We start from the raw sequence: 24,830 nt of genomic DNA on the forward strand, positions 1-24,830 counted from the left end.
CAAACAACTACCTCTTCAAATCATAATTTCCTCATTTAAAAAAGAGGATGAATCAATCTCATAACGTTTTTGTGAAGATAAAATAAAATAAAAATATGTTAAATGATTCAGTTCAGTTCAGTCGCTCAGTGGTGTCTGACTCTTTGTGACCCCACGGACTGTGGCACACCAGGCTTCCCTGTCCATCACCTACTCCCAGAGCTTGTTCAAACTCATGTCCATTGAGCTGGTGATGCCATACAACCATTCCCCTTCTCCCCCTGCCTTCTATCTTTCCCAGCATCCGAGGCTTTTCTAATGAGTCAGCTCTTCACATCAGGTGGCCAAAGTGTTGGAGTTTCAGCTTGAACATCAGTCCTTCCAATGAATATTCAGGACTGATTTCCTTTACAATTAACTGGTTTGATCTCCTTGCAGTCCAAGGGAATCGCAAGATGATTAACACAGGACAGGGCCCATAAAAAGTATTGTTTAAGCTATTAATAAAATAATAATTAATGATACACTACTATCATTTTACTTATCCTGATCTATTGCTTTTCTGGCTTTGATGTCCTTCAGCTTATGTATAGATAAATAGGCATAGCTAGATCAGAAATTTGTCCATATTGATTCTTAACTATATATTTTTATATATACTTTCTATATAATTAACATTTATTTATAGTTATAAGCTATACACATCACTTGTTAAAATATCTTGGCTTGATTTTAAAAAGCACAACAGAAAAATCATATCTACAATGGCCTTTTGCTAACTGAGGAGAAACAAGATTTATTGTCAGCTGGGCTTTTCACATAGTATGCAGTTTAAGGTACATATTCACACTAAATATTTTGAAGATTATTGGAGACACCAAGACGTCCAGATACTTAAGACACACAGATTCAATGTCAGTTAAAGAGCTAAAGACTTAATGAAAGAGAAAACAGGAAATTTCATCTTATTTTGTTATCGGGGACCAGCCTCGATATGACCCAGTGTATCCTCGGGATGAACGGCGTCAGCGTCAGAGAGAGAGAGAGAGAAAGAGAGAGAGACAGGGGCTGATGATTCCTTGGTTTACGCTGGAAACCAATAAAACCCCAGCACGGGGCTTGCTCTGTTTATGTAGGCCTCAGGCGCCCTCTCGAATCACTGGAGGCACCCCACCAGGGCACCCCCTCGAATGGGTCTTAGAAGCCCAGGCAGATAAGTAAACTCAGAGGGCCCAGCGCTCCAAGGATCTCAACCAGAAAAAGGAGAATAGAGAAAATGATGGAAAAATAGAATGAACGACACCGGGAGACCAAGCTTCAGTGAGCAAGGCCCAAAACTATTTTCCAGTGTTGCTTTTATACCCTAAGTTATGCGCATAAGAAACAGAGAAAGGGAGGTATAGAGTCACCCCAAAATCGCGTGGGGTCAGCAGTCTTGACCCTTATCAGGATCAGGGCTTATTTTTGTGTGTCTTGTGATAAAAGTTTTAGGTGGTTTACATCCTCTTCTGGCCAGGGGGCCTGCTAACAGTTTATGGCCCTCTCTCCTAACAATAGGTTAGTTAGCAAGTAAAAGGCTTATATTCTTTTAAGGTGACTTTCCTAAAGTTAGGTGCTAGACACATAACAAAGTTACATTCCTATAAGGCACCGGTGTAGTGAGCTGCAAGAAAGGAACTTACTAACTTAAGATCTGATGTGGTTAAATCAAAGGCTACTACTTATATTCTCTATATGTGATTAATATATTTCCAAGGATACAATAGATAGAGGAAACTTTGCAGCAAGCATTGATTCAACAATGAAATCTTTTTTAGTACTACTCTAATGATTTTAACTTCTTCAACAGATTCCTGTATTTTAGAATATTAGGCTTTCTGTCCTTGCATGGCTGGGAGGCTATAAACAGTCACACTCATAGTTGTAAGAGCCCGGACAAACTTGTCATGCAAGTTAGAAAGCTATCAGAGGGGCTTGGATTGGAACACTCCTATTAAGCCGAGGAGAACTTTTAAATTACAGCTCTGAATTAATGTTTTCAGAGAAAGGTGGTTGGGGGGAAGTCCCCGTAAGTTATTAGAGGACTTGATAAGAGGCCTAAGATAGTAAAGCAGTCAGACTCCGGTTTTCTTTGGGGTAGATGCTCAGGTAAGTCCAGGGGGTTCCTCGAGTCCTGATTACCCTTTGCCCATCAGGCCTCTTCCCCAGTTGACCTTTGCCACAGGTAGGATCTCCCTCGCTGGCTCCCGGCATTTTGTGTAGGCAGGAAAATTATTGACTTTAAGTCTTCACTTTGCTACTTGTCTGCCAAAACTCGAACCAAAGAAACGACTTGATTTAGTTTTGTAGAATTTTCAGAAACTCACTTCAGTCAATTCAGTCACTCAGTCATGTCTGACTCTTTGCGACTCCATGGAACTGCAGCACACCAGGCCTCCCTGTCCATCACCAACTCCCAGAGGCCACCTAAACACATGTCCATTGAGTTGGTTATGCCATCCAACCATCTCATTCTCTGTCATCCCCTTCTCCTGCCCCCAATCCCTCCCAGCATCAGTGTCTTTTCCAATGAGTCAGCTCTTCACATCAGGTGGCCAAAGTATTGGAGTTTCAGCTTTAGCATCAGTCCTTCCAATGAACACCAAGGATTGATCTCCTCTAGAATGGACTGGTTGGATCTCCTTGCAGTCCAAGAGATTCTCAAGAGTCTTCTCCACATCACAGTTCAAAAGCATAAATTCTTCGGCGATCAGCTTTCTTCACAGTCCAACTCTCACATCCATACATGACCACGGGAAAAACCATAGCCTTGACTAGACGGACCTAGGTTGACAAAGTGATGTCTCTGCTTTTTAATATGCTGTCCAGGTTGGTCATAACTTTCCTTCCAAGGAGTAAGCGTCTTTTAATTTCATGACTGCAATCACTATCTGCAGTGATTTTGGAGCCCAGAAAAATAAAATCAGCCACTGTTTCCACTTTTTCCACTGTTTCCCCATCTATTTGTCATGGAATGATGGGACCGAATGCCATGATCTTAGTTTTCTGAAAGTTGAGCTTTAAGCCAACTTCTTCACTCTCCCCTTTCACTTTCATCATGAGGCTCTTTAGTTCTTCTTCACTTTCTGCCATAAGGGTGATGTCATCTGCATATCTGATGTTATTGATATTTCTCCCGGCAATCTGGATTCCAGCTTGTGCTTCTTCCAGCCCAGTGTTCCTCATGATGTACTCTGCATATAAGTTAAATAAGCAGAGTGACAACATACAGCCTTAACGTACTCCTTCTCCTATTTGGAACCAGTCTGTTGTTCCATGTCCAGTTCTAGCTGTTGCTTCCTGACCTGCATACAGATTTCTCAAGAGGCAGGTCAGGTGGTCTGGGATTCCCATCTCTTTCAGAATGTTCCACAATTTATTGTGATCCTCACAGTCAAAGGCTTTGGCATAGTCAGTGAAGCAGAAATAGATGTTTTTCTGGAACTCGCTTGTTCCATGATCCAGTGGATGTTGGCAATTTGATCTCTGGTTCCTCTCCCTTTTCTAAAACCAGCTTGAACATCTGGAATTCACGATTCACGAAACTCACTTTTAAAGTGCAAAATGTTATGTCGAATTGTTCCATAATAAGCATTGTGCTGAAGATGACTCACTCCGTCTTTGGCATTTATTCAGGCTGTTGCAAAACAATAATTACCTATGTACTACTGAAGAAAAAGGAAATGAAATCATTGCAGCATTCCATTAATTAAACATTTCAAAGTTCTTTCTCTTGATATTTTAGATTTAGTGCAACATGGCAACACTTTTCCTGTTTTGTTTATGCCTCAAAATTAGAGTTGCAGAAGACAATGGCACCCCACTCCAGTGTTCTTGCCTGGAGAATCCTACAGACAGGGGAGCCTGGTGGGCTGCCATCTGTGGGGTCCCACAGAGTCGAACACGATTGAAGCGAGTTAGCAGCAGCAGCAAAATTAGAGTATAACTACCTATCCTTCTAACTAGTTTGAATCATATTTACAACATGGTCCTAATTTGGTAATGTAGCCAGTTCAAGATGTCTCTAAGTAATGAACTGAAGTTGTGTTCTTAGCATTCTTTTTAACATGAGGGATATAAACAATTTATAGTGATAATTATGACTTTTTTGTTTTAGTTCTTCTGTCTTTACAAATTTCTGATTGCATTATAAATGATATGAACATTATAAGATATTTAAAGTGTATATCGTGATGATTTGATATATGTTGTGAAAAGGTTCCTGTTGAGTTAATTAATATATCTATCACCTCACATGTTTTATTTATTTATTTTTTGGTGGGAACATTTACTTTCTCGTCTCGGCAAATTTTGATTATACTAGACAGTGTTCTCAACTAGTCACCACATCAGATTTTCAGACTTATTCACTGTTGGTTGAAACTTTGTACCCTTTTGCCACCTCTATGTGCAGTTCTTAGGCACTTAGTCTTGTCCAACTCTGTGTGACCCTTTGGACTGTAGCCCACCAGGCTCCTCTGTCCATGGAATTTCTCAGGCAAGAATACTGTAGTGGGTTGTCATTTCCTTCTCCAGGGGATCTTCCCAACACCGGGATCACATTGCATCTCCTGCCCTAGCAGGTGGGCTCTTTACTGCTGAATTACCAGGGAAGTTCACTTGTTCATTTCTCTACCCCTGAAACAGGTTTACTGTAGACTTACAGAAGTCTTTCAAGACCAAAAGTTCTTGTGAGTATGTAACAATAACATGCTAAGTAAGTCCAGAACGCTTGAATCAATGCACTAAGTCACCCATTTACACCAAAAGAAAAGATCAGTTTCTGGACACTGTCCTCCTGAGAAAGTCGATCAGGGGGAAAAAAAAAAACGAGGTAGGCAAGATACTGCTACAAGTAAAAGAATTTCTAGGCTCAATAAATTGTTTTAAAGGAGTGTTAACCATGAGAAAAAATGTGGAAGTCAACAGCCCCAATTAAAAAAACAAAAATTTTAAATAAAAAAGTAAGTTACATTTTGAACTTAGGGAAAAAACTGCAACAAATATCTGGGGATCAAGTCATAAGTAATCACACTTCATGCTTAAGTATTTCAAATTGTGATGCTATTGAGTGAAATTGTGTTTGATTTGTTTATATGCACTTTTATTGGACTTTGCAAAAATGTTCAGAATGTTTACATGTTCTTAACTTTAAAAGGAAAATATAAATCTGTGCTTGTCTGTTTATATGTCTGAAATCACCCATCCTAATTATATACAAACTTATTTACTGGGGGAACAATAAGGTTGTTTTGTCCCCAAGATCTGTTCCTATTTAACAATGAGTGAAAATCTTGGACTGCCGTAACTCAGTCGTGGTAGACCATCTCTGTGTGTAACATAGGTGCCCAGCATGGTCAGCCATTCCCATTGTAATCACTGTAACCATGGTAGCCACTGTCCTTCCTCTCATAGATGTTGGATTTCTTTCTCCTTGAGTCCTAATGGAATCTAGCCCTGAAAGACCAGCCCAGACACCTGTGCTGCTACTTATTGTCCTCACTCTCCGATTTGACAGTTCCCTGGGCATATGTTGGAGGCTGTGATTCTTTTCTGTTGGCTCCAAATGGAACATTGCAAAGGCCAAATCTTTGCCATCTGAATCTCTGGAACGCTATGCAATGCAAATTTCCCCCAGCCTTCTTTGTCTTTCGGTACTGCAGTCAGTGTTTAGATCTGCCCCTGTTTTACAGAGGATAGCAGTATGTTTCATACTTGAATCTCCAATTAAGAACCAATATTCTACTTCTTGTGGTAAGAGGGGGGGCCTCAGAATGCTTTATTCACCTTAACTGGAGTATAGTTTCTTTAAAATGTTGTGTTGGTTTCTCCTGTACAACAAAGTGAATCAGCTATACATATACACATATTCCCTTCTCTTGGATTTCCGCCCCACAGCCCCACCTCACCCCGAGCCCCAAGCTGAGCTCCCTGTGCTGTACAGCAGCTTCCGACTAGCTCTCTGTTTCGCACACTGTAGTGCACATCTGTCAGTGTTACTCTCTCAGTGCATCCCACTCTTCCCTTCCCCTCCTGTGTCCACAAGTCCATTCCCTATGTCTATGTCCCTAGCACTGCTCTGCAAATAGGTCTTCTGTAACATTTTTCTAGGTTCCATATATGTGTTAGTATTTGATATTTGTTTTTCTCTTTCTGACTTACTTCACTCTGTATGACAGACTCTAGGTTCATCCACATCACTACAAATGATCCAATTTCATCCTTTTAATTGGCTGAGTATTTTCATTGGTTATTATAAAAAAATAAAAAAAAAAGCTGAGCACTGAAGAACTGATGCTTTTGAACTGTGGTTCTGGAGAAGACTCTTGAGAGTCCCTTGGACTGCAAGGAGATCCAACCAGTCCATTCTAAAGGAGATCAATCCTGGGTGTTCATTGGAAGGACTGATGCTGAAGCTGAAACTCCAATACTTTGGCCACATTATGTGAAGAACTGGCTCATTAGAAAAGATCCTGAGGCTGGGAAAGATTGAAGGCAGGAGGAGAAGGGGACGACAAGGATGAGATGGTTAGATGGCATCACCGACTCAATGGACATGAGTTTGAGCAAGCTTCAGTATTTGGTGAAGGACAGGGAAGCATGGCATGCTGAAGTCCATGAAATTACAAAGAGTTGACACGACTGAATGACTGAACTGAAAAAAAAAAGTAAACTCTGTCCATATTGTCTTTCCTTCAAAATGTAAATGAGTGGAATTTCTAAGAAGGAAACTTAAAATCAGATAGATCTCCAGCACTAGCAGGTAATACTCCCTGGGTGAGACATTTAACTTTTAAACATCTCGAGCTTCCCTGTCTGAAAACATACAGCAGCTTGTAATCTGAAGATGCTTCATGAGGGTAAATGAGTTAGTGAAAAATTGTGTCGTCATACTTGGAATATAGCAATTACTATTTTTACAACTAATGATAGAACCAATCTACATATTGACTGGAAATACATGGCAGAAAAATCCCAAGGAAGAGGTGTGTGTGTGTGTTTAAACATACAAATAAGAGCTGCAACATTTCTATAGGAGATACAAAAAGTTTAAGAAAACTCTGATATTTCATAAGCCTATAGCTTGGAAACAGATTGTATAAAATCAAAGGATATTTTTTTTTAGTATCAAAAGATAACTAATCTGTTTAGCCTGAAAAATGTAAAAATATTTTTCTTTTTGATGATATTTCCTATTATTAGGTATGTAGTCTGTGTAATGGGCTTCCTTTGGTGGCTCAGTGGTAAAGAACCCACCTGCCATATCCCTGAGTCAGGGAGATCCCCCAGAGAAGGAAAGGACAACCCACTCCAGTGTTCTTTCCTGGGAAACCCTATGGACAGAAGAGCCTAGCAGGCTCCATTCCATGGGGTAGCAAAAGAGTCGGACATGATTTAGTGACTGAACAACAAGACCAGAAATTAGATTCCACATTCAAACAGAGATATTTCTTAAGAAGCTATGGTCAGCCATTTATATTTTCCTTTTAATACTATGTGTTAAATTTCAAACCTTTAGAAGTGTAGATAAAGCATGAATATTGGGGTGAGAAGAACTGAGACAGGTAAAATTCTCTTCTCCAATTTATGTAAGCTTCCTAAGACTTCCCAATCTTATTTTCTCAAAAGTTACTTTTGTTTTCTCTGGATGACATTTTCTCTGTGTGTTGTCCCAATAACTTCTCCAAGTGAGAATAGAAATCTCAAGAGAAATGCCTGGATGATTTATAGGTATCACCACACCTCTGGTTTAAAAATATCATTTTCTTTGACATACCATTTCGGAGTATTTTATTGCTTTCTAACTTGTGAGGAAATTGCTGAAGTTTGACTTTTATTATGATTGCATACTCATGTGAGAACTTATTAATAATCATAAGAAGAAATTCACAACATAAATTAAGCAAAAAGCAGTCTTAAACCTGTCATTCAGGATTCAGAACACAAAGAAGAAAAACTCCTTTTCTGAAATCCTTTACCAGGCTTCCTTTTCCAGTGACATTGTTCTTACCTCTCCAGTCCTCTGCTTTTCTTTTACCTGGGAGAGAGAAAGCAGGCTCCAAGCACACAGTAGTTTTGTAAAAAAGAAGAATCTGTGTGGTGAGTCATAACTATCTTTAATAGCAGGTTCACCAAAAGCCCTAAATTGTGTTCTTAGCTCTGGTGAAGAACTGCTGTGCATTGAATACAAGTGATCTTGCACAATGAGCTATACTCAGCTGTTTTTTAAGATAATAATACATTTTCATCTATTCACAGATTTTATGGGGATCAATGAGATGATATGTAAAAATGTACAAAATTTGAAAATCCCATACTGATAGAAAATATCTCCTCTTAGCCTCTAATCTGAGAAGTAAATTAGACTTTCAAAAACTTAATGTAATACAAGAGAATAAATAAAATTTATAAAATGTTCATATGAGTAATATTATTTTCTTAGTTTTAATTACCCATCTCATTTGCTTCTAATATATCAGTTTAAAATTTTGACTGCAGAGCTGGGAATATTCCATGAATATGTATTGAGCTATTTTAGAGTACAGTGGTTAGTTCCAAATGTTGCTACTTGTACACCATGAAAGTGGTCAACGTTCCATTTCTGAAACAGAAGTATTTATTAGATGCTCATCAAAAGCAAAATAAATCTGCATATATACTCATACACACATTTATTACAGATTTACTGTTATGAAGGATTTGTAGACAAAATTTGCAAATAATAATACAATATGTAACACTTCTATTGTAAATTCCATATAGTTGATTATCATCAGTTCAGTTCAGTTCAGTTCAGTAGCTCAGTCGTGTCTGACTCTTAGCAACCCCATGAACCACAACACGACTTTGTGATATATTATATCTATAGCCAACCTATGGTTGCAATTGACAAACGAGTGTTGTTCTGATAAATATTCTGTATGATGCTTTTGTTTTATTTGACAGTAAGAAAAATAAATGAAATTGTACGTTAGAAAGTCATGTATTCATCAATGTTCACTGATGAATCATTTTTTCAGTAAATGGAATAATAGTCTTCAAATACTGGAAGAATATAACTTCAGTTTTTAAATTTTACTTAAACTATAATAGCTACAGACAAAGCACACTTTTAAATTTAATCTCCATCATTAATATTTTCTCTGCAATCTTAAGCCTAACAATCAAAGAAACAATAAGCCATAATTTGTGACATTTGTTGATTTCAATGGTATATCCTCACCATGACTGAGATCAAGCTGCCAATGTGACCTCATTAAATATAGAGTTGAGAAAAGAGGCAAAGTAGCAAACACCATTATATAATATTTCTAATATACAGGTATAATAGACATTAATAACCTTAGATAATAATACAGCAGCAAAAATTTAAGAATAATGATTTAAGTGTTTATTTCTGTTTTAATATAACTTATTTGTGACTTTATATAAATTAACTTTTTAATAATGCCTGCGATTAAAATCTAGCCACCATATTCCTAAAACTTCAACAGTTGGCTCCCACAAACCAGCACAAACCAGATCCAACATGTTGATCCCAGTTGTGGTTTCATAACAACCTGAGACAATCAAAGTGGGAAATGGTTGAAGCTAATAACACTCACTTCCTGGTTCACTACTATATCTAATCTCCAGAGATTAGATCCTTATAATGCTTCTTGGGCCTTTTATTGACACAGTTATACAGTCACTGTAGTTATTATAGAGAAGTTGACATCTTGAGATCACATTATATTCAAAGAAGGGTATAGCTTGGATGTCAGTTTGTGAATAATTTCTTCTACAAAGATAAACTTTCTCAAAGTTGGCAAGGAAAAATTTTCCTCTAACTTTTTAGGTTCTTTTTGCTGGTCTATTAATTATGTTGATGTGAAACAGATTAACAGGACAAAAATAAATTTAAGTACAAGCATACTGCGGTTCCAGAGATTTAAAACCCAAGGTCAAGTTGAGTAGTTGAGGCTAATGAATCCTGAATTAAGGACTGTTGTAGGAGCCAGGGACTTCAAAGGGGAGGAGGGCAAATTCACAGGAAGTTGAGATCAGATGTTAGTTAGATATTTGTGTGCCATACAGACAAATTCAGATGAAACTTATCTCTTGTAATAGCTCTCTCTCTTAGCCAGGTCATTTATCTAAATTACTTTAGGTAGCTAAAGGGAAAATAAAAAGTTATTCCTGAGTCTCTTGGACCTTCCTTTTTTTCAACTCAAAATAATTCACTTGCTGACTGGCAGTTTGGGGTCGCTCATTTTGAACACCTTCAATGGTTTGATGTGAAGTTCTATTATGCCCTTCTGTGGACACACGTGCCACTGTTTTTCTAAAGAATCGGCAAGAGAAACCTTACAGATTGTTCCTATGTGCTCAGACTTCAGTTTTTACTGCAATAAAATAGGCATTTTAGTCACTGAAAATATTTTAAGGAGCTTCTGCCTGTGTCTTCCCTTTAATATATTCTTCTTCCTACATTCAATTAAATGTCACTACTATCCACTAGTTATCAAAGCAAGAAAATCGGATGTAATACTAAGTTCTTCTTTTCCTTTCTATTTACAACTTGTAAATAGCCACTATGTAGTACTGCTTCTTCCTAAATAGCATTACCATCTATTACTATTGTCGATTTAAAAAAAAAAAAAAAATCACAACCTAAAAGTTGAGCATTATGTTTTATTTGATGGGAATTTTTAGAACTTCAGGCTGGGGGCAGACAGAATCTCAGCGAACCCTGAGAGAACTGTTTCAAAGAAGTGACGGGAAGAGTCAGGATAATAGGAGTTTTACAAGGAAGGGCAGATAGTCTGAATGCCAAAAGATTATTGCTAATTAAAGAAAATCAGATAACCCAAGCTAAGAAATTTATCATTTTTCTATGTATGGCAAGAGTCTGGACTCACTGAAATCATTCCTTTGATATGCACCTCAGCCATCTGGGGCCAGTATTCTGTTTTCTTTCTTTCTTTCTTTCTTTTTTTTTTTCTCTTTTTTTTAAAACATAAAATTTATTTATTTTAATTGGAGGCTAATTACTTTACAATATTGTATTGGTTTTGCCATACATTGACATGAATCCGTTGCGAAGGCTTCTGCCTGTTCCTTTGTCTTTCTCTGTTTTTCTTTTTCTCATATTGTATACCATAATAAACTGTCTGAGCCATTTGTAACAGAGTATCTGAAGACTGATGTGGTCCATATGCCTGTTTTAATAGCTTATGGCAGATATCTGGAGCTGACTGAGTGAGAAATCTGTCCTTTAAGGTCACTTTTCCCGCTTTACTTTCGGGATCAGCCTCAGTGAATCTGCGAAGGGCTTCTCACAGTCTATCTAGGAATTTACCAGGAGCTTCCTTCTCCTGTTCTATGTCTGCCAATTTGCCATAGTTTAAAGGCTTAGCATGCGCCTGCCTGAATCCTTCAAGAATACATCTGACAAAATGACTCTGATCCTGTCTTCCTTTTGTTGTGTTGTAGTCCCAGTCTGGTTCTGTAGTTGGGACCGCCTGATTCCCAGTGGGGAGGGTCCTCCCTCTTCCCAATTGATTCGTTACTAAACCATTCATCTCCATAAGCAACCACTTTTCCAAAACGACTTTTTGAGTCAGTCAGCATTTGTCCCAAGATATACATCACATCCTTCCAACTAAGGTCATAAAGCAGAGTAACATCTTTAAAAACTTTAATATATTTTTCTGGGTCCTCTAAATAGTCTCCCAGGTCTTCCTTGATTCTTTGTAATTTTTGATAAGAAAAAGGCTTATTAACTCTCAGACAATTTCTCCCGGTGGTTGCTTCATGAAGAGGCAACAGCTTGTGAGGCTGTTCCTCAGCCTCTCTGGCTGCTCTGCACATATGATCTCAGGGATAGATTGGAGAAACCTGCTTTTCTTTATCTGTTTGTCTTCTGTCCTCCATCTCATCTCTTACTTCGATGGTCTGAGTTTCTACTGAAACCAGAGTAATCTGAGGTCTTACTGAGACAGGAGTTGTTTGGACCTCTACGTGGGCAGTTTGAATCTCAGTTTGGATTTCCACTGAGACCAAGGCAGTTTGAATATCAGTTTGGGTTTCCACTGAGACAAAGGCAACACTTCTTGGGGCGGGGGGGGGCGGTGTTCTCTGGCTTTCAATTTGTTCAGTTTGGAGCCCTGGGTATGGGGGAAAAGTATGAGGACAGGAGGGAGATGAAGGTTTCACACCCAAATCTATACCCTTAGGACATAAGTCTGGCATATTTCACAGGGAGAAAAAGGGCAACCCATATGTTCTGTTCCGTCGCTCAGTCGTGTCCGACTCTTTGCGACCCCGTGGACTGTAGCCTACCAGGCTTCTCTGTCCATGGGATTCTCCAGGCAAAAATACTGGAGTGGGTTACCATTTCCTTCTCCAAGGGATCTTCCCGACCCAGGGATCGAACCCGGGTCTCCCGCATTGGAGGCAGACGCTTTATCCTATGAGCCACCAGGGAAGCATTACTTCTACCCATTTTCCTTGTTCTTTACAGAACCGGTCTAATTGTTAAACAGCATTATACTTAAGAGACCCTCCAACTGGCCACCGTTCGCCATCCTCCAGCAGGTACAGCGGCCACGCAGTATCACATAGGAAGAGCAGGTGTGTCTTCTTTAAGCCTTGGGGATCAAATCTATCTCACTTTTTCAAGATACAGTTCAGAGGGGTGAGGCTGGAATTGTTAGCTCCCATCTATAAGAGAGAAAAAAAGCGACCAGCACCATCTTTCTACCGGAGGCGTCTCTCCCTGCTCTAGATGGGAGTGTAGACAGACTTTACACCAAAAGCTTTCCCTTCCTGGTCGGACTTTACCTGGTCTGTCCCTTACTGACAAAGGCATCATACTCGTCCCTCCCAGTTCTACCACTGAGACGGGGTGGGGATGCACGAGGGGTAGACCTGATGTCATCCCTGACTGACGTCCAGCTGTTTACCATTAAAACCTTGTTTGCCTCGGATGCCATCAGGGGTGCAATCAGAGTAACCTTCCAGGAAATTTTTGTCACCTAAGTGTCTGTGTACGACCCTTTTTTGACCACATTCAGTATATTTTTGACCACAATAAGACTGATACAGACATAAAACTGAGATGTTCCTTTCAAGCGTCACCACACCAGTATAAGAGCCTCCTCTGGTCCACTAAGAGCCAGCGTTCAGTTCAGTTCAGTTTGCTCAGTCGTGTCTGACTCTCTGCGACCCCATGAATCACAGGGAGGCCCACGCCAGGCCTCCCTGTCCATCACCAACTCCCGGAGTTCACTCAAACTCATGTTCACAGAGTCGGTGATGCCATCCAGCCATCTCATTCTCTGACGTCCCCTTCTCTTCCCGCCCCCAACCCCTCCCAGCATCAGAGTCTTTTCCAGTGAGTCAACTCGTCGCATGAGGTGGCCAAAGTATTGGAGTTTCAGCTTTAGCATCAGTCCTTCCAATGAACACCCAGGATTGATCTCCTTTACAATGGACTGGTTGGATCTCCTTGCAGTCGAAGGGACTCTCAAGAGTCTTCTCCAGCTCCACAGTTCAAAAGCATAAATTCTTTGGCAATCAACTTTCTTCACAGTCCAACTCTCACATCCATACATGACCACGGGAAAAACCATTGCCTTGATTAGATGAACCTTTGTTGGCAAAGTAATGTCTCTGCTTTTTAATATACTATCAAGGTTGGTCATAACTTTCCTTCCAAGGAGTAAGCGTCTTTTAATTTCATGGCTGCAATCAGCATCCGCAGTGATTTTGCAGCGCAAAAAAATAAGGTCTGACACTGTTTCCACTGTTTTTTCATCTATTTCCTATGAAGTGATGGGACCAGATGCCATGATCTTTGTTTTCTGAATGTTGAGCTTCAAGCCAACATTTTCACTCTCCTCTTTCACTTTCATCAAGAGGCTCTTGAGTTCCTCTTCACTTTCTGCCATAAGGGTAGTGTCATCTGCATATCTGAGGTTATTGATATTTCTCCCAGCAATCTTGATTCCAGCTTGTGCTTCTTTCAGCCCAACGTTCCTCATGATGTACTCTGCATAGAAGTTAAATAAGCAAGGTGATAATATACAGCCTTGACGTACTCCTTTTCCTATTTGGAACCAGTCCGTTGTTCCATGTCCAGTTCTGACTGTTGCTTCCTGACCTGCATACAGGTTTCTCAAGAGGCAGGTCAGGTGGTCTGGGATTCCCATCTCTTTCAGAATTTTCCACGGTTTATTGTGATCCACACAGTCAAAAGCTTTGGCATAGTCAATGAAGCAGAAATAGATGTTTTTCTGGAACTCTCTTGCTTTCTCCATGTTCCAACGGATGTTGGCTATTTGATCTCTGGTTCCTCTGCCTTTTCTAAAACCTGCTTGAACATCTGGGAGTTCACGGTTCACATATTGCTGAAGCCTGGCTTGGAGAATTTTGAGCATGACTTTACTAGCGTGTGAGATGAGTGCAACTGTGCGGTAGTTTGAGCATTCTTTGGCATTGCCTTTCTTTGGGATTGGAATGAAGACTGACCTTTTCCAGTCCTGGAAAAAACAAATTGCAGTTCTAATCTGAGTAACCTTTAACCTCAGAGGTGTTCTTGGAGCTAGAGCTCCTTCTAGCTTCCAAACTTTTGATTCTTAGTGAGGCTAGGTGCTTCCTGACTACTAATCCAAGTTTAGGACCTAAGTAGCAGTACACAGTAATAGCATAGATCACAAGTATCTTAAAAGTCTATGATCCAATAGATTAGGTTAGTACTTCTAATTTCCAAGGAGTTATGAAACGATCAAAGAACCTGAGAAGTCTGACCGAGAAAGGAGTGTTTGGTACACACGCTTTGTCCATTTCTGGTCGATTCCCCAAAGGAAACATTGGGTGCCTCTTGGCCTTGGCTGGTCGGTATAAACCCCCGACAGGTTTCTTTCATAAGCCATATGAGATCACAGTTGAACCGCACAACAGGGCTCCTCACTTGCTTCACTCAGGGCTTGTCATTCATTCACACAAGCATCCTTACCTTGTCCTGAAGGATCACGGACAAGCCCCCAAGATGAAAGGTTGTTGCTGGATGAAAAGATACCAGGATTCTTGGCCTCTGGAGGAGAATTCAATCTGGGGCCAGAGATGAGGCTTGATCGCTCAGAGCTTTTGTGTAATAAAGTTTTATTAAAGTATAAAGGAGATAGAGAAAGCTTCTGATATAGGCATTAGAAGGGGGCAGAAAGAGTACCCCTCTGCTAGTCTTCAGCTGGATGTTATACAATCACTAGCAGTATGTTAATAAAAGAAAGGAATGTCTTAAAACTCAGAATGCACCACGCCCTCACCCATAAGATGCATTTTGGGATGATCTTGGCACCACATGATTCATCCCGGACCATAAAACGATTGACTTGAATCTTGTAGAAGGGCAGATTACCATACAAATAGTTTCGTTTACATAGATTAGGGGAACAATATCTGAATATAACATACTTGTTTGTCAAGTAGGTTCTGAGCCATTAGGTGGAACCAACTTAAAGACAGAGTCTGGGGTAAATGCATAGTATATTAACATAACTTATGACAAACATTTCCATAAGAAAAAGGCATTAGTTAACTCAAGGTTTGAAAATAGTTAACGTCAGGTGAAATCAGGTGTCATTACGCAACACAGTATTTTAAGAGAAGCCTCCTTTTAAATTTGTACAGAGAAGGAAAAAAAGATCGGTAGTTGGTTTCCTCCTGCTGCTTAAGAGAGATAAAAATGTCTGATATGTGCAGCCTATTTCCTCCATTTGGAGACCCCAGGCCTTCCTGCCTGTTACCCTCTAAGGTGTACATGTGTTCTCCATTCTGAACCCCCCTCCCACCTCCCTCCCCATACCATCCCTCTGGGTCATCCCAGTGAACCAGTCCCGAGCATCCTGTATCATGCATCGAACCTGGACTGGCGATTCGTTTCACATATGATAATAAACATGTTTCAACGCAATTTTCCCAAATCATCCCACCCTCTCCCTCTCCCACAGAGTCCAAAAGACTGTTCTATATATTTGTGTCTCTTTTGCTGCCTCGCATACAAGATTATCACTGCCATCTTTTAAAATTCCATATATGTGCATTATTATACTGTATTGGTGTTTCTCTATCTGACTTACTTCACTCTGTATAATAGGCTCCAGTTTCATTCACCTCATTAGAACTGATTCAAATGTATTCCTTTTAACTGCTGAATAATACTCCATTGTGTATATGTACCACAGCTTTCTTATCCATTCGTCTGCTGATGGGCATATAGGTCGCTTCCACGTCCTGGCTATTATAAACAGTGCTGTGATGATCATTGAGGTACACGTGTCTCTTTCTTGGTTTCCTTGGTGTGTATGCCCAGAATTGGGATTGCTAGGTCATATGGTAGTTCTATTTCCAGTTTTCTAAGGAATCTCCACACTGTTCTCCACAGTGGGTGTACTACTTTGCATTTCCACCAACAGTATAAGAGGGTTCCCTTTTCTCCACACCCTCTCCAGCATTTATTGCTTGTAGAATTTTGGATTGCAGCCATTTTGACTGGCGTGAAATGGTACCTCATTTTGGTTTTGATTAAAGGTCCATCTAGTCAAGGCTATGGTTTATTCAGTGGTCATGTATGGATGTGAGAGTTGGACTATGAAGAAAGATGATCACTGAAGAACTGATGCTTTTGAACAGTGGTGTTGGAGAAGACTCTTGGGAGTCCCTTGGACTACAAGGAGATCCAACCAGTCCATTCTAAAGGAGATCAGTCCTGGGTGTTCGTTGGAAGGACTGATGCTAAAGCTGAAACTCCAAAACTTTGGCCACCTCAGGGGAAGAGTTGACTCACTGGAAATGACTCTGATGCCTGGAGGGATTGGGGGCAGGAGGAGACGCGGATGACAGAGAATGAGATGGCTAAATGGCATCACCAACTTGATGGACATGAGTTTGAGTGAACTCCGGGAGTTGGTGATGGACAGGGAGGCCTGGTGTGCTGTGATTCATGGGGTCTCAAAGAGTAGGACACGACTGAGAAACTAAACTGAACTGAACTGATAATGACTGATGTTGAAAATCTTTTCATGTGTTTTTTAGCCATCTGTATGTCTTCTTTGGAGAAATGTCTGTTTAGTTCTTTGGCCCATTTTTTGATTGGGTCATTTATTTTTCTGTAATTGAGCTGCAGGAGCTGCTTGTATATTTTGGAGATTAATTCTTTGCCAGTTGCTTCATTTGCTATTATTTTCTCCCACCCTGAAGGCTGTCTTTTCACCTTGCTTATCATTTCCTTTGTTGCGCAGAAGCTTTTAATTTTAATTGGGTCTTATTTGTTTACTTTTGCTTTTATTTCCAATATTCTTGGAGGTGGATCATGGAGGATCCTGCTGTGATTTATGTCGGAGAGTGTTTTGCCTATGTTCTCCTCTACGAGTTTTATAGTTTCTGGTCTTAGGTTTACATCTTTAATCCATTTTAAGTTTATTATTGTGTATGGTGTTAGAAAATGTTCTAGTTGCATTCTTTAACAAGTGACTGATCAGTTTTCCCAGCACCACTTGTTAAAGAGGTTGTCTTTTATCCATTGTGTATTCTTGCCTCCTTTGTCAAAGATAATCCATGTCCATAGGTTCATGGATTTATCTCTGGGCTTTCTATTTTGTTCCATTGATCTATATTTCTGTCTTTATGCCAGTACCATAATGTCTTGATGACTGTGGCTTTGTAGTAGAGTCTGAAGCCTGGCAGGTTGATTCCTCCAGTTCCATTCTTCTTTCTCAAGATTGCTTTGGCTATTCGAGGTTTTTTCTATTTCCATACAAATTGTGAAATTATTTTTTCTAGCTCTGTGAGAAATACTGTTGGTAGCTTGATAGGGCGGAGAAGGCAATGGCAAGCCACTCCAGTACTATTGCCGAGAAAATCCCATGGATGGAGGAGCCTGGTGGGCTGCAGTCCGTGGGGTCGCTAAGGGTCTGACACGACTGAGCAAATTCACTTTCACTTTTCACTTTCACACATTGGAGAAGGAAATGGCAACCCACTCCAGTGTTCTTGCCTGGAGAATCCCAGGGAAGGGGGAGACTGGTGGGTTTCCGTCTATGGGGTCACACAGAGTCGGACACGACTGAAGTGACTTTGCAGCAGCAGCAGCTTGATAAGGATAGCATTGAATCTATAGATTGCTTTGGGTAGTATACTCCTTTTCACTATATTGATTCTTCGGATCCATGAACACGGTATATTTCTCCATCTATTAGTGTCCTCTTTGATTTCTTTCACCAGTATTTTATAGTTTTCTATATAAAGGTCTTCTGTTTCTTTAGGTAGATATATTCCTAAGTATTTTATTCTTTTCGTTGCAATGGTGAATGAAATTGTTTCCTTAAATTCTCTTTCTATTTTCTCATTATTAGTGTATAGGAATGCAAGGGATTTCTGTGTGTTGATTTTATATCCTGCAACTTTTCATTGATTAGCTTTAGTAATTTTCTGGTAAAGTCTTTAGGGTTTTCTGTGTAGAGGATCATGTCATCGGCAAACAGTGAGTTTTACTTTTTTTTTTCCAATTTGGATTCCTTTTATTTCTTTTTCTGCTCTGATTGCTGTGGCCAAAACTTCCAAAACTATGTGGAATAGTAGTGGTGAGAGTGGGCACCCTTGTCTTGTTTCTGACTTTAGGGGAAATGTTTTCAATTTTTCTCCATTGAGGATAATGTTTCCTGTGGCTTTCTCATATATAGCTTTTATTATGTTGAGTTATGTTCCTTCTATTCCTGCTTTCTCGAGTGTTTTTATCATAAATGGGTATAGAATTTTGTCAAAGGCTTTCTCTGCATCTATTGAGATAATCATATGATTTTTATTTTTCAATTTATTAATGTGGTGTATTACATTGATTGATTTGCGGATATTGAAGAATACTTGTATCCTTGGGATAAAACACACTTGATCATGATGTATGATCTTTTTAATGTATTTTTGGATTCTGATTGCTGGAATTTTGTTAAGGATTTTTGCATCTATGTTCATCAGTGATATTGGCCTGTAGTTTTCTCTTTTTTGTGGCATCTTTGTCAGGTTTTGGTATTAGGGTGATGGTGGCTTCATAGAATGAATTTGGAAGTTTACCTTCCTCTGCAATTTTCTGGAAGAGTTTGAGTAGGATAGGTATTAGCTCTTCTCTAAATTTTTGGTAGAATTCAGCTGTGAAGCCATCTGGACCTGGGCTTTTGTTTGCTAGAAGATTTCTGATTACAGTTTCAATTTCCGTGCTTGTAATGGGCCTGTTAAGATTTTCTATTTCTTCCTGGCTCAGTTTTGGAAAGTTGTACATTTCTGAGAATTTGTCCATTTCTTCCAAGTTGTCCATTTTATTGGCATATAATTGCGGATAGTAGTCTTTTATGATCCTTTGTATTTCTGTGTTGTCTGTTGTGATCTCTCCATTTTCATTTCTAATTTTATTGATTTAATTTTTCTCCCTTTGTTTCTTGATGAGTCTGGCTAATGGTTTGTCAATTTTATTTACCCTCTCAAAGAACCAGCTTTTGACTTTGTTGATTTTTGCTATGGTCTCTTTTGTTTCATTTGCATTTATTGCTGCCCTAACTTTCAAGATTTTTTTCCTTCTACTAACCCTGGGGTTCTTCATTTCTTCCTTTTCTAGTTGCTTTAGGTTTAGAGTTAGGTTATTTAGTTGACTTTTTTCTTGTTTCTTGAGGTTTTCTTGTATTGCTATGAACCTTCCCCTTAACACTGCTTTTACAGTGTCCCACAGGTTTTGGGTTGTTGTGTTTTCATTTTCATTCATTTCTATGCATATTTTGATTTCTTTTTTGATTTCTTCTGTGATTTGTTGTATATTTAGCAGCATGTTGTTCAGCCTACATATGTTGGCATTTTTAATAGTTTTTCTCCTGTAATTGAGATCTAATCTTACTGCATTGTGATCGGAAAAGGTGCTTGGAATGATTTCAAGTTTTTTGAATTTACGAAGGATAGATTTATGGCTCTGGATGTGGTCTATCCTGGAGAAGGTTCTGTCTGCACTTAAGAAAAAGGTGGAATTCATTGGTTTGGGGTGAAATGTCCTATAGCTATCAACTAGGTCTAACTGGTCTATTGTATCATTTAAAGTTTGTGTTTTCTTGTTAATTTTCTGTTTAGTTGATCTATCCATAGGTGTGAATAGGGTATTAAAGTCTCCCACTATTGTATTATTGCTAATTTCCCCTTTCATACTTGTTAACATTTGCCTTATATATTGTGGTGCTCCTACGTTGGGTGTATATATATTTATAATTGTTATATCTTCTTCTTGGATTGATCCTTTGATTATTATGTAGTGTCCTTCTTTGTCTCTTTTCACAGCCTTTGTTTTAAAGTCTATTTTATCTGATATGAGTATTGCTACTCCTGCTTTCTTTTGGTCTCTGTTTGCATGGAATGTTTTTTTCCAGCTCTTCACATGCAGTCTGTATGTGTCCCTCGTTTTGAGGTGGGTCTCTTGTAGACAACATATATAGGGGTCTTGTTTTTTATCCATTCAGCCAGACTTTGTCTTTTGGTTGAGGCATTCAAACCCTTTACATTTAAAGTAATTATTGATAAGTATGATCCCATTGCCATTTACTTTATTTTTTTGGGTTCGAGTTTATACACTCTTTCTGTATTTTCTGTCTGGAGAAGATCCTTTAGCGTTTGTTGAAGAGCTGTTTTGGTGGTGCTGAATTCTCTCAGCTCTTGCTTGTCTGTAAAGCTTTTGATTTCTCCTTCATATTTGGATGAGATCCTTGCTGGGTACAGTAATCTGGGCCATAGGCTATTTTCTTTCATCACTTTAAGTATGTCTTGCCATTCCCTCCTGGCCTGAAGAGTGTCGATTTAAAGATCAGCTTTTATCTTTTTGGGGATCCCCTTGTGTGTTATTTTTTATTTTTCCCTTGTTGCTTTTAATATTTATTCTTTGTGTTTGATCTTTGTTAATTTGATTAATATATGTCTTGGGGTGTTTCGCTTTGGGTTTATCCTGTTAGGGACTCTCTGGTTTCTGGGACTTGGGTGATTATTTCTTTCCCCACTTTAGGGAAATTTTCAACTATTATCTCCTCAAGGATTTTCTCATGGTCTTTCTTTCTGTCTTTTTCTTCTTGGACACCTATGATTCGAATGTTGGAGCGTTTAACATTGTCCCAGAGGTCTCTGAGATAGTTCTCATTTCTTTTAATTAGTTTTTCTTTTTTTCTGTCTCGTTCATTTATTTCTACCTTTCTATCTTCTACTTCACTTATCCTATCTTCTGCTTCCGTTATTCTACTGGTGATTCCCTCCAGAGTGTTTTTATCTCATTTATTGCATTATTCATTCTATATTGACTCTTTTTTATTTCTTCTAGGTCCTTGTTAAACCTTTCTTGTATCTTCTCGATCCTTGTCTCCAGGATATTTATCTGTATCTCCGTTTTGTTTTCAAGATTTTGGATCACATTCACTATCATTATTTGGAATTATTCATTAGGTAGGTTCCCTATCTCTTCCTCTTTTGTTTGGTTTGGTGGGCATTTATCCTGTTCCTTTACCTGTTGGGTATTTCTCTGCCTCTTCATCTTTCTTATATTGCTGTGTTTGGGGTGGCCTTTCTGTATTCTGGCAGTTTGTGGAATTCTCTTTATTGTGGAGTTTCCTCGCTGTGGGTGAGGTTGGACGGGTGGCTTGTCAAGGTTCCCTAGTTAGGGAAGCTTGTGTCGGTGTTCTGGTGGGTGGAGCTGGATTTCTTCTCTCTGGAGTGCAATAAAGTGTCCAGTAATGAGGTATGAGATGTCAGTGGGTTTGGAGTGACTTTTGGAAGCCTGTATATTGAAACTCAGGGCTATGTTCCTGTGTTGCTGGCGAATTTGCGTGGTATGTCTTGCTCTGGAACTTGTTGGCTCTTGGGTGGTGTAGGTATGGAGGCATTTCATGAGCTCCTATTGATTAATGTTCCCTGGAGTCGAGTTCTCTGGTGTTCTCAGGATTTGGACGTAAGCCTCCTGCCTCTGGTTTCAGTCTTATTCTTACAGTAGCCTCAAGACTTCTCCATTTATACAGCACCTATGTATACAGTTAGGTTAAAGATGAAAAGTTTCTCCACAGTGAGGGACACCCAGAGAGGTACATAGAGTTACATGGAGAAGAGAAGAGGGAGGTAGAGGTGACCAGAAGGAGAAGTTCAGTTCAGTTCAGTCTCTCAGTCGTGTCCGAATCTCCGTGACCCCATGAATCACAGCACACCAGGCCTCCCTGTCCATCACCAACTCCCGGAGTTCACGCAAACTCATGTTCACAGAGTCGGTGATGCCATCCAGCCAACTCATTCTGTCGTCCCCTTCTCCTCCCGCCCCCAAATTTTCCCAGCATCAGAGTCTTTTCCAGTGAGTCAACTTGTCGCATGAGGTGGCCAAAGTATTGCAGTTTCAGCTTTAGCATCAGTCCTTCCAATGAACACCCAGGACTGATCTCCTTTAGAATGGACTGGTTGGATCTCCTTGCAGTACAAGGGACTCTCAAGAGTCTTCTCCACCACCACAGTTCAAAACCATCAATTCTTCGGTGATCAGCTTTCTTCACAGTCCAACTCTCACATCCATACATGACCACGGGAAAAACCATAGCCTTGACTAGATGGACCTTGGTTGGCAAAGTAATGTCTCTGCTTTGTAATAGATTATCAAGGTTGGTCATAACTTTCCTTCCAAGGAGAGGAGAAGAGGGGGAATCAAAAGGGGAGAGAGCAAACTAGCCAATAATCAGTTCCTTAAGTGTTCGCCACAGTCTGGATCCCTCATAGATGTTCACGGAGTTACACAGAGAAGAGAAGAGGGAGGAGGGAGACAGAGGTGACCAGGAGGAGAGGAGGGGGAGTCAAAAGGGGAGAGAGCAAGCTAGCCAGTAATCAGTTTCCTAAGTGTTCTCCACAGCGTGGAACATACGAAAAGATTCACAGAGTTGGGTAGAGAAGACAAGGCAGGGGGAAGAGATAGAGGCGAATTGGGGGAGAAAAAGGAGAGTCCAAAGGGGGAGAGAGCAATCAGGTCGGTGATTACTCGCTCCCAAGTAAAAATGGGTACGGAAGATTGGGTTCTTAAAGGTACAAAATTGATAACAAATACCAAAAAGCAAAGATTAAAAATCTAGCGTAGATGTTGGATTCTCAAAAATACAATATTAAAGAAAAAAAAGTCACAAAAATTATAAAATATATGTATATATATGAAGTTTGCTTTAAAAAATAGGGTCTTTTTTGTAAAGTACGTTATAAAAATAAAAATTAAAGGAGTAATAGAGGACTTAAAAATATTTTTTTTAATTTAAAGAATGATAATAATAAAAATATATCTAGAACTTTCTCTGGTGTTATTGTGGACAGTGTGGGGTCAGTTCATTTTTAGATAGTTCCTTGATCGGCTTATATTTCTCAAGATCTGTAGGCCCCTTCCTGTGTAGTCGGTGCTAACTGCAGGGTTTTAATCTATTGCACCTGTCACTTCCAAAGCGCTTCCCTCCATTTATTTTAGCTTCTTCTGTTTGCTCGTCTCCTCAGTGTCTAATTTCAGCCCTGACACAAGGGGGCGGTGGTGGTCACTTTTTAAGGCTCAGTTGTTCAGTCGTGCTGTGGGAAGGGAGGAACACTCAAACAAATATCACTGGCGTGTGTGGGGAGTGCTCACAGTGTCTTGGCCACACTAGGTTTGCCCCGCTCACAGCATGTGTGCTTTCCCTGTCTACACTGCTTAGGCTCTAGGTTGCTCTGCCGGTAACTGTCTGAGGCCAGCCCTGGGTTGTATGTACTTCCCACGTCTAAGCTGCTCAGGTTCAGGTTCTCAGGTACTCCTCAAAGGCGCAGATTCAGTTGGGCCTGCGTTTTGTGCCCTTCCCCGGTCCGGGTAGCTCAGGTGACTAGGTGTTTGGCAAGTGCAGTCGCTGTGACTTAACTCCTCCCCCATCCCTGCCGCTCGGTTTTTTGGGTGTACAACTGGCGCACGTTCTCAGGTGTGCTGTGCGTCTCTTCCGGGGAACTGATCTCTGGCTGCAACCCTCCCGGCAGATGTTGACCATCCAGAATCCCAAGAAGTCTTGGTTAGCAACAAAGTCTGCTTGTAGTTTGGTAGATGATGCCTTTATGGGGCCGTGATTGCCCCTTCAGGCTCTGGCTGCCCTTGCCTGCCTGTCTCATTGAGGGATGGGGGATGGGCCATCCGCAGCCAGCTAGCTCTGCTCAGTCCTTTGTTCTGTGAGCTGGTCTGGAGGTATCTTCAGTTCAGTTCGGTTACTTAGTCGTGTCCGACCCTTCGACCCCATGAATCACAGCACGCCAGGCCTCCCTGTCCATCACCAACTCCCGGATTACACTCAAACTCATGTCCATCGAGTCAGTGATGCCATCCAGCCATCTCATTCTCTGTCGTCCCCATCTCCTCCCACCCCCAATCCCTTGCAGTGATTTTGGAGCCCCAAAAAAATAAAGTCTGACACTGTTTCCCCATCTATTTCCCATGAAGTGATGGGACCAGATGCCATGATCTTTGTTTTCTGAATGTTGGGCTTCAAGCCAACGTTTTCACTCTCCTCTTTCACTTTCATCAAGAGGCCTTTGAGTTCCTCTTCACTTTCTGCCATAAGGGTGGTGTCATCTGGCAGTGTCTTAGGTTAGGGCTTTTCGTCTTTTTGTGGGGTAGCTATCCCATAGTCTCTTTTGCTATCTCAAGTTAGTTCCCTAAGATTGCCTTCGGGGCATTCAGGCCTGGTCCTTACTCTAAGCAATGCAGCCCGGGCCTCCTTGCCCAGCCCCTG

General features: G+C 40.2%; 1 protein-coding gene and 1 pseudogene across 1 annotated transcript in view; both read left to right on the top strand.

Annotated features, from left to right (window-relative positions):
- MARCHF1 (membrane associated ring-CH-type finger 1) overlaps positions 1–24,830 on the top strand; it is a 688,453-nt gene that overhangs the window by 304,245 nt on the left and 359,378 nt on the right. The gene's annotated exons all lie outside the window — the stretch shown is intronic.
- LOC148777784 (securin pseudogene) overlaps positions 14,780–24,830 on the top strand; it is a 63,622-nt pseudogene continuing 53,571 nt past the window's right edge.

The sequence above is a fragment of the Moschus berezovskii genome, chromosome 5 (assembly GCF_049115385.1).
Source record: "Moschus berezovskii isolate FMDL1 chromosome 5, NW_MosBer_1.0, whole genome shotgun sequence".
NCBI classification, from domain to species: domain Eukaryota; kingdom Metazoa; phylum Chordata; class Mammalia; order Artiodactyla; family Moschidae; genus Moschus; species Moschus berezovskii.